Source organism: Bombus terrestris, unplaced genomic scaffold, assembly GCF_910591885.1.
Source record: "Bombus terrestris unplaced genomic scaffold, iyBomTerr1.2, whole genome shotgun sequence".
NCBI lineage: Eukaryota > Metazoa > Arthropoda > Insecta > Hymenoptera > Apidae > Bombus > Bombus terrestris.
Window position 1 is genome coordinate 5137322 of NW_025963552.1, and position 12828 is coordinate 5150149.

Genomic DNA, 12828 nt, shown 5'->3' on the forward strand with positions numbered 1-12828 from the left:
GCCAACGTTCATACCGCGTTGAAAATACTCGTTCTCGTCCGATCACGAAAGTCAAGCAGCACTGGGCACGGTTAGTACTTAGATGGGTGACCGCTTGGGAACTCCGTGTGGCGTTTGCTCTTTTTTACTTTTTTCAACACTTAGCCAATCGAACAATCAGATTTAATGTTTTTAATTTTGACTATATCTTTTTATACTTTTAATTTGATGTTATGTATAAACAATATGTGAAATCGTTAAACAAAATCATTACCGCAAAATATAATTGACCATTTAAATAATTTGTAGACTTCTCTATTTTTCAAGTATTTGTGAATATTAGTCCTTACTTAGAAAAATGCACGGTGGACAGCGTATAGGTTGGCCTGTGCGCGCGCGATTGACTAAGTGTTAATAAGCTATGGTCGTATACATCAAGAAAATATTTTTTTAGCATTAAACGATTATCACCATACGTTATATCATTCTTCCATACACGCTTACTTATATATTGCTTTTTTTATATTTTCCGATAATGTTATATGTGCGTGTAGGGTGCCAAAGAAATACTCGGTAGTGTTTAACAGTATATTTATTAACAATTCCCGCTTTCTACTCTTTACGTACAACTCTCGATTCCAACTGACGATTCTCTCCCCTCGGTTACAGCTTAACAGTTTTCTTGATCCGATTCGGTTCTTTTTGTCATCCATCAATATCCTTACTACGCACGCTCGTTACGCGTCCCCTTGAAGTTGGCACCATGGTATAAATGTGACTGGGCCTGTCGGTCTTTTAATGGTGTTTTGAATGACCTCTCCTTTATCTGTTGCTTGGATCTCCGTATTCTTGAAATTAGAATCTTCTTTTTTTTCAATTGTTTTATAGTATCCAATAACGTTACCTGCTGCATTGGAACTTTGTTTTGTATAGTTTCGTGTTTTTCAAATTATTTTTTCTAAAGGCAATTCAGGATTTTTGATTGGAACAATGGTACTAATACTGAGAATTACTTTAGGGTGGATCTCGTTCTGAGAAATAAGTTTTCAAACGATTACCATGGATTTTCTTAATAACACTATCAATCAAAATCCCGTAATACGGAGTTTTAATTTGGTGAATTCTGTATGGACCTAACCATTCAATGTCCATCCTATTTTTCTTATGATCATTATGAATAAGAACATAATCTCTCTCTACGCGTTTAAAATTTTGAGACAAGTTTCCGGCAATTTTACTCATAGAATGGTACAGCATACTTACATATTTTTAATCGGCGATTCCTGCTCCCTACAGGAAACCTTCCTCTATTTGAAAATGCTCATTCTCCGAAGTTGTTTCATGGAGACGAGCAGTCCTGGCTTCCTTTGATGCCTCTGAAGCTCGGAGTTCAGTGCGCTCGGTACGAACTTCGTCTTGCCAGACTGCGAACGCATGAGTTTCTGGGCCAATCGTGATTCCCATGACACTTAAGATTTTTAATATGGGTATAAAAGCTTCATTAAAAATACATACAGCGGGGAAAGTGAAAATTTGAATTGTCTGCGTTCCTGCGTGGATGTGCCTCCATAAAAAAGTCCATATCAACGAATTTAACGATTCGTTATTATTTTGGGTTTCAGAACCCAAACATCGTTCCAATTGAATTATTGAATTAAAAATACATTAAAAAGGGATAAAATACAATAAATATTTTATGAGGGTATTTATACGTAGGTACTCGGGTAGCGTGTACTGTCTATTGTTCATTTATTCCGGTCGGATCGGAGCAGATAGATAGACCACGTTATAAAAATGGCTGTAACTCATAAAATAATTGAAATTTTGAAAAATCCTTTTAAGGGCATATTCTTGAATATCGAAACTTTGGAAATATGGAAAAATTTCTTTTTAATTTTTGTCGAATTTGTAGAATATACCCTTAAACCCATAGTTTTGGCTATCACGAAGGGCAAGTTAGCTTTCCTTCCGAAAGATAATTCAAATGGCGAGAAGCCTGTAGCTTCGTGAATCAAAGTATTATATCCTAAAAAAATAAAATTCAAAACTTCATCCCATTCTCTATTGTTATCGCGTAAACTAGTTCGTATCAAATCTTTCACTACAGAATGTGTTCTTTCTAGGTATCCGTTGGCTTGAGGGTGGAGAGATGTGGTTTTATTCTGTTTGATTTCGAAAGCTTCATCAAACTTAGTCATTAGTTCGCTCACAAAGTTTTGTCCTTGATCCGTCAAAATTGTTCTTTGTGCTGAGAAAATATAACTGTAGTGTACCAAAAGAGCGTTAATAATTGACTCTGTCTGTTGCGTGTTCAAAAGTACTAATATTAAATATTTTGTCAGTTCGTCGTGAATCAAAAGTATGAATTGATTTCCTCGTTTTGTTTTCATCGTTGGTCCAATGATATCCATTGCTATTTTATCATTTGGTTGCAAAGGTGTGTCTGAAATAATTGGTATTTCCTTGGGTCGAATTCGCGTTAGTTTTTTCTTTTAACATGCATCACAATTTTTGATAAAAGTTTCTACCTTTTCCACTAAATCTGCTATTTTATATTTTTCTTTAATTCTTTGATGTTTTTTGCACTCCTAAGTGTCCTATAATTTCATTATGATTTTCACATAGAATTGTATCTACTTCTGCTTCTGTTAACTCTTTTATTGGTTCCCACGCAAAAATTAATTTTTTATGTATCATTGAAATAAAGATTTATGAGTTTCAACTGAATTTTTTCTAATTCTGAAAACGTGTTGTCACCTATTCTAAGTTTGGTATAATTTTGAATAATCGAATGGATTTTCCTAAGCCAAATTGTTTCATTATATTCACCTAGCTCGTCTTTGGTTAATTGATAAAAGGAATTGTCGTTTGATTTCAAATCAAGTCTTCCATGAATTCTTGCCGCTTGCTTGCATTCATTGAAATGCTCTGTACGATCTATAACATGGATGTCTGTTTTTGTGATTGCGTGAGCTCTGGATAAACTATCGGCTACCGTGTTATCTTTACCTTTACGTATTCAATCTCGTATTCGTATTTTTCTAATTTTAATCTCCATCTCATTAAACGTGATTAAGGATCTTTACAATCGTTTAGCCATTTCAAAGCCTGATGGTTTTTCCTAATTATGAATTTACGTCCTAACAGATATTGTCTTAGCCTTTTTATCGCCCATATGATTGCTGAAAGTTCTTTTTCATTTGCCGTGTAATTTTTTCTCAGGTGGGTTGAGTGTTTTTGAAATAAAACAATATGGGTGTCAATCTTGTGAGAGAACAGCTTCTCGTCCTTCGTTACTTGCGTCGGTCGTTAGCGTGAAGGTCTTTGTAAAATCTGGGTAAGTTAAAATCGGTGTCTCATATAATTTTTGTTTCAACGATTCAAAACTGTCCTGTTGTTTGTTCGTCCAGTAAAAGCTAATATCTTTCTTAATTGAGTCGGCCAATGGTTTGGCTATCTTGGAAAAGTTACGTATAAATTTTCTATAATAGCCGGTCAGTCCTAAAAATGATTCAACCTTGGTTGGGTTCCTCGGCGTCCTAAAATCTTTCACGGGCTTGATTTTCTTCGGGTTTCGTTTAACTCCTTCGACTGTTACTAAATGTCCTAAATATTCAAGCTCTGAGGAATTCGCATTTACCAGGCTGTATCTTGAGTCCTAGTTCTCTAAGTCTTTGCAAAACTATTGCTAAATTTTGACTATGTTTTTGAATTGTATCTTCGAAAATTATAATGTCGTCTAGATGTACGAAACAATTAACATTGACTAACCCTCTTAATGCTGTGTCCATCATTCGTTGAAAAGTTGCAGGTGCGTTTTTCAGTCCGAATGGCATGCGAATATAATGGAAGTAGCCTTATGGTGTGGAGAATGCAGTGTACCAGGTATGTAAATATGAAACCGGAATTTTTGTATAGAAAATACACGTTTATTGTATGAAAATGATTAGTAATATTAAATTATGATTTTGTCTTGCTCCAAAGTTATCTTGTGTTGTGCAAATTTGTACAAGATAAAAGATCAGTCTCTAAATTGAACACATTGATATAATGAATTAAAATCTTTTCAATAGGTATACGAAGTTCAGGTTCTATATTTGAATTGAATATTTATATTGAATATGTCACTAGAATTGAAGAAACATGTTCGCGTCGGCTTGCCTTCGAGGTAGATAGTTTGAACACTCCGTTCTCTTGGTTGAACAACTCTAAGTTTCTGAAAATACAAAACGTTATTGTCCAATCTGATTTTATCATTTGAAATTTCATATTGATATTGTTCAAGACATGGTAATCCTATAATTCCGTCTTCAATCAAAGGGAAATCGTTAGGTACTGCGCAAAATTTATGAGGTTTACCAAAAGCAATGATTCCAACAAATCTATCAGTGAAATATTTCTCTTGTCCCATATAAAAAGTTTGAGGTTCGTCTGATTTGAATATCTTAGTGTCCGATTTATTTTCTTTGATTAAATTTATCCCTGCTCCGGTATCAAATAACTGAATACGTTCTTTTGCAATTCCTCTGAATGGTATTGTTAGTAGTCGTCCAGTTGTTGTGTTAACCCTTGATATTCTTGGGCTTGCGTTGTCATTTCTCCCTGTAGATCTGGGAATCCCAACGGTCAAGGAAGCAACTAACAGATACGCAGAAAAATAGAAATCAAGAATAGCAACACACCCAAACCGGCTAGCTGCGGAAACGTTCAAAACCATAAACATGGACAGAAGGCTAAAAAGGAAGCACCCAGCAGACCTCATAAAGGATATAACTTAGCAAACGCGAGGATGGTACCCCACTGAGGGTAGCCACCAACATGTTAATATAACTGTTAACAAATTCTACCAAATGTCCAAATTGGACAAATTGTGAATTTCAATAAATAAATAAAAAAAAAAATTTCTCCCTGTTGCTGTTCATCCTCGTTCTCGTCTGTTCCCATCTGGTTTACTCGTGGGGATAGTAGGTTTCTTTGGCTTGAAAAAAAAATTGAAAATCGAAAATTTTGACATTGCGGAGCCACGTATCCCGATTTACTACATTTGAAACATTTTACTTGTTGTCGAACAGCAAATGGTATACGTTCCGTTTTAGAAAATGGTAAAACATTTTTGTTGATCGGACTATTACCTGTGGCAGGTAGTGGTCGGTCGTTTGTCTGCGTCGGTCTGTTACTACGTTGATTATACGTTGCTGGTGGTCGAGTACATGTCCTTCACCATTCCTTTTGTTCCCCTCGCAGGTATCTTTCAATGTTGGCGCCTTTCTTTTCTGTTTCGCTCAATGAAGATGATTCGTTTGCTAACAGTATGCGTCCTATATCGTGTCGAAGTCCTTTCAAATAAATTCGACCTACTTTTCTCATGGTGGCCTCAATCATTATTCGTCGTGTAGTTGATTGTGGATTTTCGTTAATTATATTGCATAAGTAAGTTTGTTTAATATGCGGTGAAATCGGATGTTGAAACTTTAAACGGATTCGCCGCGTCCTTATTTCAAATCGCGTAATTGTTCGCCGTATTCGTTAGATATTGAATTTTTACGTTGGATCTCAAAGCGTTATGTAAATTTGCATAATTTTCAATGGTTATGTTCCGAATACATTGCGCGGCTTTGCCAACTATTTGATCGACTTTAATGGCTTTCAATAGTGTAGTATCGTGAGGAAAAAGCCTGGTTAGAAACCGATCAAAACAATGTCGTCTGTCTTTCAGTCGTTAGTTTACATAGGGAAAAAAGCCTATGTGACTAAAGTCACCTAGTTCTTGCGAAGCGTTAACAGGACGGTTTGAATCTAAAAAAAGTTGTTGGTCGAGAAGCGTTGGACGTTTGTCGAGTTGCGTGAGTTACTAGCGTAGCTGAAAGATCGAGTTGTTAGCGTTGCTCAGTTGCGAGAGTGGTCGAATTAGAATAAGATTGTTACATTTAGTTCCATATTAAACAATTATCGTTTTCTGTCTCATTAATATCTGTATAACTAATTTATTGTAATAAATTAAAAATTATAAATAGCATCAGAAAACATTTATACCTAAATTTTCCACGATACTACAATAGCAAAACTTTTTGTAAATAACGCATTCGCATAGCACGTACTTCTTTTATGAAATTTTGTACTCCAACATCATGGTTAAAATTGGAATGTATTGAATTGCGCCTTTTACTGATAACATAGTCTGGTGTTGTGGTTCATTGTAATCTTGATATTTGTCATCACTTTCGCTTTCAGGATCAAATATCGTTTCGGGTGCCCTTGCTACAGGTACACGATTTCTATTTCTTGATTTCGCGGTTTCTTTTGTGGTGTTCGTTACAGGCTTGGAATCTTTGGTCATAACTGTAGTATCGGGGAAATTTAGGTATAAATATTTCTGACACTATTTATAATTTATTTACAATAAATAAACGAAACAGATATTAATTAGACAGAAAACGGTGGTTGTTTAACTTGAACTAAACGCAACAATCTTATTTTACTTCAACCACTCTGGCAATTCGACAACGCTAACAACTCTACTCTTCGACTTCTCGACTAACTCTGACCCCTAGACTCACTCTTTCAACCCATATCGTCCCTCTCCTCTAGCGTTCTTTTTTTCCTTTCCTTAATCTCACCGTGCCACCCCCCCTCCCCCTGAGAAATAGGTGACCTTAGTCACGTAGGCTTTTTTTATATGTAAACTAACAACTGAAGGACAGACGACACTGTTTTGTTCGTTCTCTAGTCAGATCTTCTTTTTACGATACTAAATAACTATTTCCTGACTTCCAATGCCTACCATCAATTTGGCAACTGTTTTTTTCTTTTTTTTTAGCATTTCGATTTCTTCACTTGCTTGTTTAGTTAGTGTTTGGATTTGTTCTTGCACTTCGGCGGTAGTTCTCGCGTGAATTTCGCTCTGTTTCTGTATCGCGTCTAGTATTTGCTTTAGATTAATTTCGCCGTCTTTACTTGGCGCTTTAGACATTTTTTCTTTTCTCCTCTTTTTTTCTCAAAAATTGTTACTTCGTCTGAGTCTTGATTGTCAAAGAATCAAGCTTTACCTTGATATCCGTAGAAATGGATCTTCCGTAGAATGTCCGTTATCAAGTTGCTTCAGATTCATAGATTGTGAGTTTGTCGTTGAGGATGACCTGTCACGACCGGCATACTTTGAACCCGATGGACCGATGATGGAGACAAAGATGTGGCGGCCTTGGCGACAATGTATATCGCCGAAGTGCCTAAAGAGTCATCTATATCCTAACGGTCCTTCCACCGAATGTTCTAGAAGCGTAGCAACGGTCACGTACGCCTACAGGGTAGTGGCGATAATGGGGGATGACAAACAAAGAAGAAACAGATGCCACCGAAAATAAAAATATTGTAAGAGCCTCAGTCTCGAACGGTCACGCCTAGAGCTCAGAAGTGTCTTATAAGTGTATAAACGAGGAAAAAATAAAGTTTTCTTCTTTCTTTTAAATTTCTTTTTATTTTACGCGACATACGCAGCATACAGCAGCAAGACGAATGAGATGGGTGAGAACGAAATAATGTGGCTATTCGATAGCGGTTGTACAGATCACATAATTAACGATGTCAATTATTTTGATAAATCTATCGACCTTAAGGAATCGGTAAATATATATTTAGGCGATAATAGATCGATAAAGGCAACAAAAATAGTTAAAAAATTTTAAAAGCTACAAAATGTTATAAGCTACTTTGAAGTATTTGGAAAACAAAATAAAATAAATATGAGTAAAGTATTTTACGCGAAAGAAATGTCCGAAAATTTGATCAGTTTAGTAAATTAACAGATAATAAGAATACGGCTATTTCAAAAGGAAATATTGCAAAAGTAATAGATGAGGACAATAAACTTACAGCTGTAGCGTTCAAAGAGAATGGAACATATAGAATGAAAAGTATATTGAAAGGGAAGGAGCACTTAGCAAACCGTGCCGAACGTAGTGGTATGAGTGAAAAGAAAAGATGGCATAAGATGCTAGGACACATAAATTTTAAATACTTAAATATTTTGGGTAAAGAGCAGCTAGTGACTGGTATACCGAATGAATTTGAAAAGGAATTTTTGAAATTTAGGGTGTGTATAGAAAGTAAAATGCATAATTTACCATTCAAAAATATTCGAACCAAGGCTAGGGAGATAATGGAAATTATTCATACGGACGTGCGCGGTCCCTTTAAGACTACCGGATTCAATGAAGAGAAATATTTTATCTCATTTATCGATGATTATAGTAAGATAGCTAGAATTTATTGTATAAAATCAAAAGATGAGGTCTTTGATTGTTTCGTACAGTATGTAAATGAAGGTGCGAATTTAACGGGCAAGAGGTTAAAAATATTGAGATGCGATAAAGGAAAAGAGTACTTGAATAATCGAGTTTATAAATTTGCTAGAGATAAAGGTATCAGAATAAATAATTGCCCAACCTACGTACATGAATTAAACGGGACAGCGGAAAGGTATAATAGAACAGTGATGGACATGGCGCGTTGCTTGTTAGCGGAAGCGAAAGTACTTAGAAGGTACTGGCCGGAAATAGTTTGTACAGCGATATACTTGAAAAATCGAATACTGGCAAATACTATAGAGAGAAAGACACCTTTTGAAATATTCTTCGGGAGAAAACCAAGTGTTGAAAATCTACATCTATATGGAAGTAAAGTTTTTGTAAGAAGACCAGAACAAAAAAAGAGTTTCTAAATGGGATAAGAAGGCAAATATGAGAATTTTGTTAGAATATAGTGAAGTAAATGTTTGAGGTAGATGAAGTTGATGTTTGCATTGTTTCTGTTAAACTTAATTTTCTCAAATTAAATGTTTTATCACGTGTACTATTTTTCTTCTAAAGACTTCATTTATATTAATGATTACATTCAGCTTTTCATTATAACTACTGAGATCACATTATGAGAATGCAACGCAGCTTACGCAAGTTGCGTTAATAAATAGTCTCATTATAATTTCTAATGTTTTTGTGCGAACGGTCAACGATGTCCCGGAATTTTCGAGACTCCTAGCAGCTGAGTATGTCAGTATTCGATTTTTCAAAATGTAGAGTACATATATAAACTATGTAAAATATGACGTACTAAATATGCATTTAAATTTAGAAGAATTGCATAAAACAATTTAATTTAAAGGCAGCTGGACGGTGCAACCGTTATAATATCCAATCCAAAAGAACAATTACAGCAAATGCTGGGAAGTCACGATGGTGTAGTTTAAAAGCAGCTATTATGAAAAAGGCTTGCCTGCAAAGTGTTGCTTGTGCCAGTATAATGTAAAACCGATGAGCACACTATAGGAATCACATAGGGTTCCTATTATACAGGTGTTAGGAAATTAAAGGGATGCCTCTTGAAACCAAAATAAAACGAAAATCAAGCATTAAAAAATTGCGTTTTCGTCTTTCCCTTTTAGACAATTAAAAAGTAGACAATTAAAAATCGGTCAAAATAATCCTGCACGAGAGAAAATCTTACGCAAACGAAAGGAGATTAGTCTAGGCAACGAGACGCACAGTGATCGTCAATTCAAACGATACATGGGCAGCAGCTTACCTCGTACAAGTCGTAGAAAAGACTATAATATTTACAGACGTATACTGTGTTTGACCCATCCGCGAGTTTACCAGGTGGGTTTCTTTCTCGCGTTCCAAGTTAGACAAATATGTCTGTGACATTGAATGCTGTCAGTAGAGCTACGAATTATTGTACGATGTCTGTAAATATCGACGTAGAGAAAGATTCGTCTAAGCGCTGCGTAGAACATGAATGTTTTTTTTTTTGATGTATACATTTTTTGTCTAGATCGTTAATCTGTAACTGCGTGTAATCTTTAACTGTGTGCTTGTGCCACCGGCTCATGTGTCCCCCCTTCTCGCGCCACTTTGGAAGTTGCTCGGCGAAACTAAGGTACAAGGAGTCATTTAGTCGTCTCATTTCGTACCGATAACATGGATCACGTTGCGTCAGGTTTGTAACGTATTTTAACCTATTGGTGGCGTCGGTTCTTTATTACTGTCATTAATATATTTTTCGCATTATTCATTACTATATTTTTTACTATCTAAGCAAGATTTCGCATGAGTTTTTATAGTATTATATTTTTAAGTATATTTAGTTGTGAACTTTTGAATTCTAGCAAATATTTTCAATTATTTATAATACGCGACTATACTGTATTAATAGAGTGTATATTTCATATTTTAGTAACGAACATTCACAATATAATTCTTGCAAATGATCGCAATGCATTCACGGTATTCGTAAACATTTGTTCGATACCGAGAAATATCTTATAATTTTAAACTAATAATTTTCATACGTATTCCAATTTCTCAATAATAATCTCTTCAGTGTGAAAAGAAAAGAAGCAGTACTCTCTAAATAAACGTTTGATAGAGAAAAGAAGAAAAACATCGAAACAATACTTCGCTTCTTTTCTGCTCTCCATCCCACCTCAACCATAAACAACTTTATTTTTAGGGAATAATTGTGACCGCGTGCAATGCGGTTTGTAGAGTCAGCATTTGCTCCGCAAAAATATTTTTCAACATTTTAAAATCAGGGTCGTTTTGATTCAATTCAATTAAATAATCACGCGCGAAAGTAATAAAATTTTATCAAAGAATTTTGTACGCGACATTAGGGTTCTTGTTCGCCGATTAATGATATTTTATGTTTTGTTATAGACATACCACAGCTTGGACTTCTTTGTCTTGTTTGCGAATGCTCCAACTGTGGCTCAAAAGCCAAGAATGTAAGTAACTTTACATATCATACTTGAATTATGTGTATTTTGTATATTTTGCTTTGAATAATATTGATTAAGAAATACAATTTGATTGAAAATTTTATAGGTTAGGGTTTTCTAAGATTATACTTCTATTAAAATAAGAAAAAGTGTTAAGGTCTTAATACCAAATTACAAAACAAATGAGTAATATATTTAAAAAATCATTAGATTTCTGATTTCTAGATTTTAAACTTTTATATTAGAGTTCCAATTTTTACATTTATAGATGTTTATTAGAATTTCAATCTTTATTATTACTAAAGTTACGAATGTAATAAATTTCCATTTTTCATAATCTCCAACATTCCAAATAATCAGCGATCACTTATCATGTTTTGTTTTGTAACAGATTTTTAACAACCTCCATTTCCACCATTGGATTTTCAACGGTTCCTGCCTGATGTTAGTCTTTCTAATGATATTTACTGTGATAGTGTAGTATCGATGGCAACGTTTTCCGTTTCTCCGCTTCTAATGGTGAGTCGCATGCACTTTTGTCTCTCCTTTTTGTCACTCGATCATGTCATAGGATGAAAGGTCCGAATCGGCACGAGTGACTGACTGGTCGTATTATGTAGAATTTTTTGCGAGCATATTGACCGCGGGTATTTTTTATACCCGTGAGTAGCAACATTTCATATCTTTATTTATTAGTTCGGGATAGGTCTTCTTGCACATCGCGATTATAATAATTAGTTTTTTAATAATTAGTTTAAACATATAAATTTGAGAATATATTCGTGGCACTTACAAATATGTATAATAGTATTCGATATAAATATTTGCAAAAGGCAATGTAAATTCGACCAATCGCGGGGAGACGCAATCGCGAGGAAACACGTCAACGGGAGTCGTAAATTCCCGCTACGATTATAATAATCGACGCCGTGGGTAGATCGATCTCCTGATTTCCGTTAAGACAATAGGGGTGGTTGAAATAATATAACTCCGTGATTAACAGTGTTATAACTTACATATTTTCTCCAACAACTTCATATAATCACACACACTAGTAACGTCGCTGAGTATGGGGATTGCCTTGATCTTGCTCAGATTCTGACTGTCAATCTGATAGACGAAGGCTCTCGTGTCGTAGTAGACGTATCGATTGATCAGATCCGACTTTGAGTGAATCGAATCAACAGAATTAACCGAATGACTGAATGAATAGACTTCGACCGTTTGACTTCGACTGTGTGACTTGAGTGACCTGAATTGACTGACTGATTGACTGGAATAGACTGACTCGTACTGACTCCCTTGTGTGTCTGACCTTTGGGACTTACGGAGGAAGTCTCGGGATGTGAGTGGTTTTTGAACGAAGGAAGCTGACGATGTGTTAGTGTATCGTGCACCATGTATTTTCCACATTATGTGTGTGGTTAGGCTGTGGAATTGCGTCGTTTTTCTCATTCGCTTCAACTCAAAAATATGGAGACATATATTAATTCAACTTATATATCAATACAATCGCAATTCCTGGTTGTTACGACCGTTCGCGGAGAGACGCGATCGCGAGGAAAACGCGTCAGCGAGATACGTAAATTCCCGCTACGATTCTGATAATCGACGCCGCGAATTAGTCATTCCCCCGTTTCGATTAGGGTAACAGAGGTGGTTCAAATGATTTTAACACTGAATTAACGGGGTTAATATAAACTTGTATATTTAACAATATTTAAAATTAGAATGAACACGTCACAAATGATTTAACGATGATACAATTAGTTTGTTACAGTAATTCTACCGACTTTATGATATTTTGCGATGTATTCGTTTGACTAAGCGACCTGGATTTTATTCGTCTGAACCCCTCGATGCATTCCGTCTGAATCCTCAAATGATATTGATTGTTCTTCGATTTTTTTCTTCTGTCTTCTCTGGGAGACGACCCCCACTACGCTTGGGTCACGCCACCGTTCGCGCCTATGATCACGTATGCCACCTTCTTTGCGTAGATAAAATAACGGGCCGAAGGCGAATCGACGTTTCTAGAACTATGCGCTTGTCGCTACATTGTATATATTTCGCCGGTC

General features: G+C 35.5%; 1 long non-coding RNA gene and 1 pseudogene across 2 annotated transcripts; both read left to right on the top strand.

The window, feature by feature from the left end:
- On the top strand, positions 1-119 carry LOC125387026 (annotated as a pseudogene).
- A 9721-nt stretch (positions 120-9840) lies between these two features.
- LOC125386996 lies at positions 9841-12628 on the top strand. 2 transcript variants are annotated; one of them, XR_007227601.1, is made up of 4 exons: positions 9841-9969; positions 10689-10756; positions 11142-11269; positions 12521-12628. It is a non-coding gene; the product is annotated as an uncharacterized LOC125386996 (long non-coding RNA). The 2 variants fall into 2 exon arrangements; XR_007227600.1 differs by lacking the exon at positions 12521-12628 and having other exon boundaries at positions 9842-9969; positions 11142-11469.
- The last annotated feature ends 200 nt before the right edge of the window (positions 12629-12828 follow it).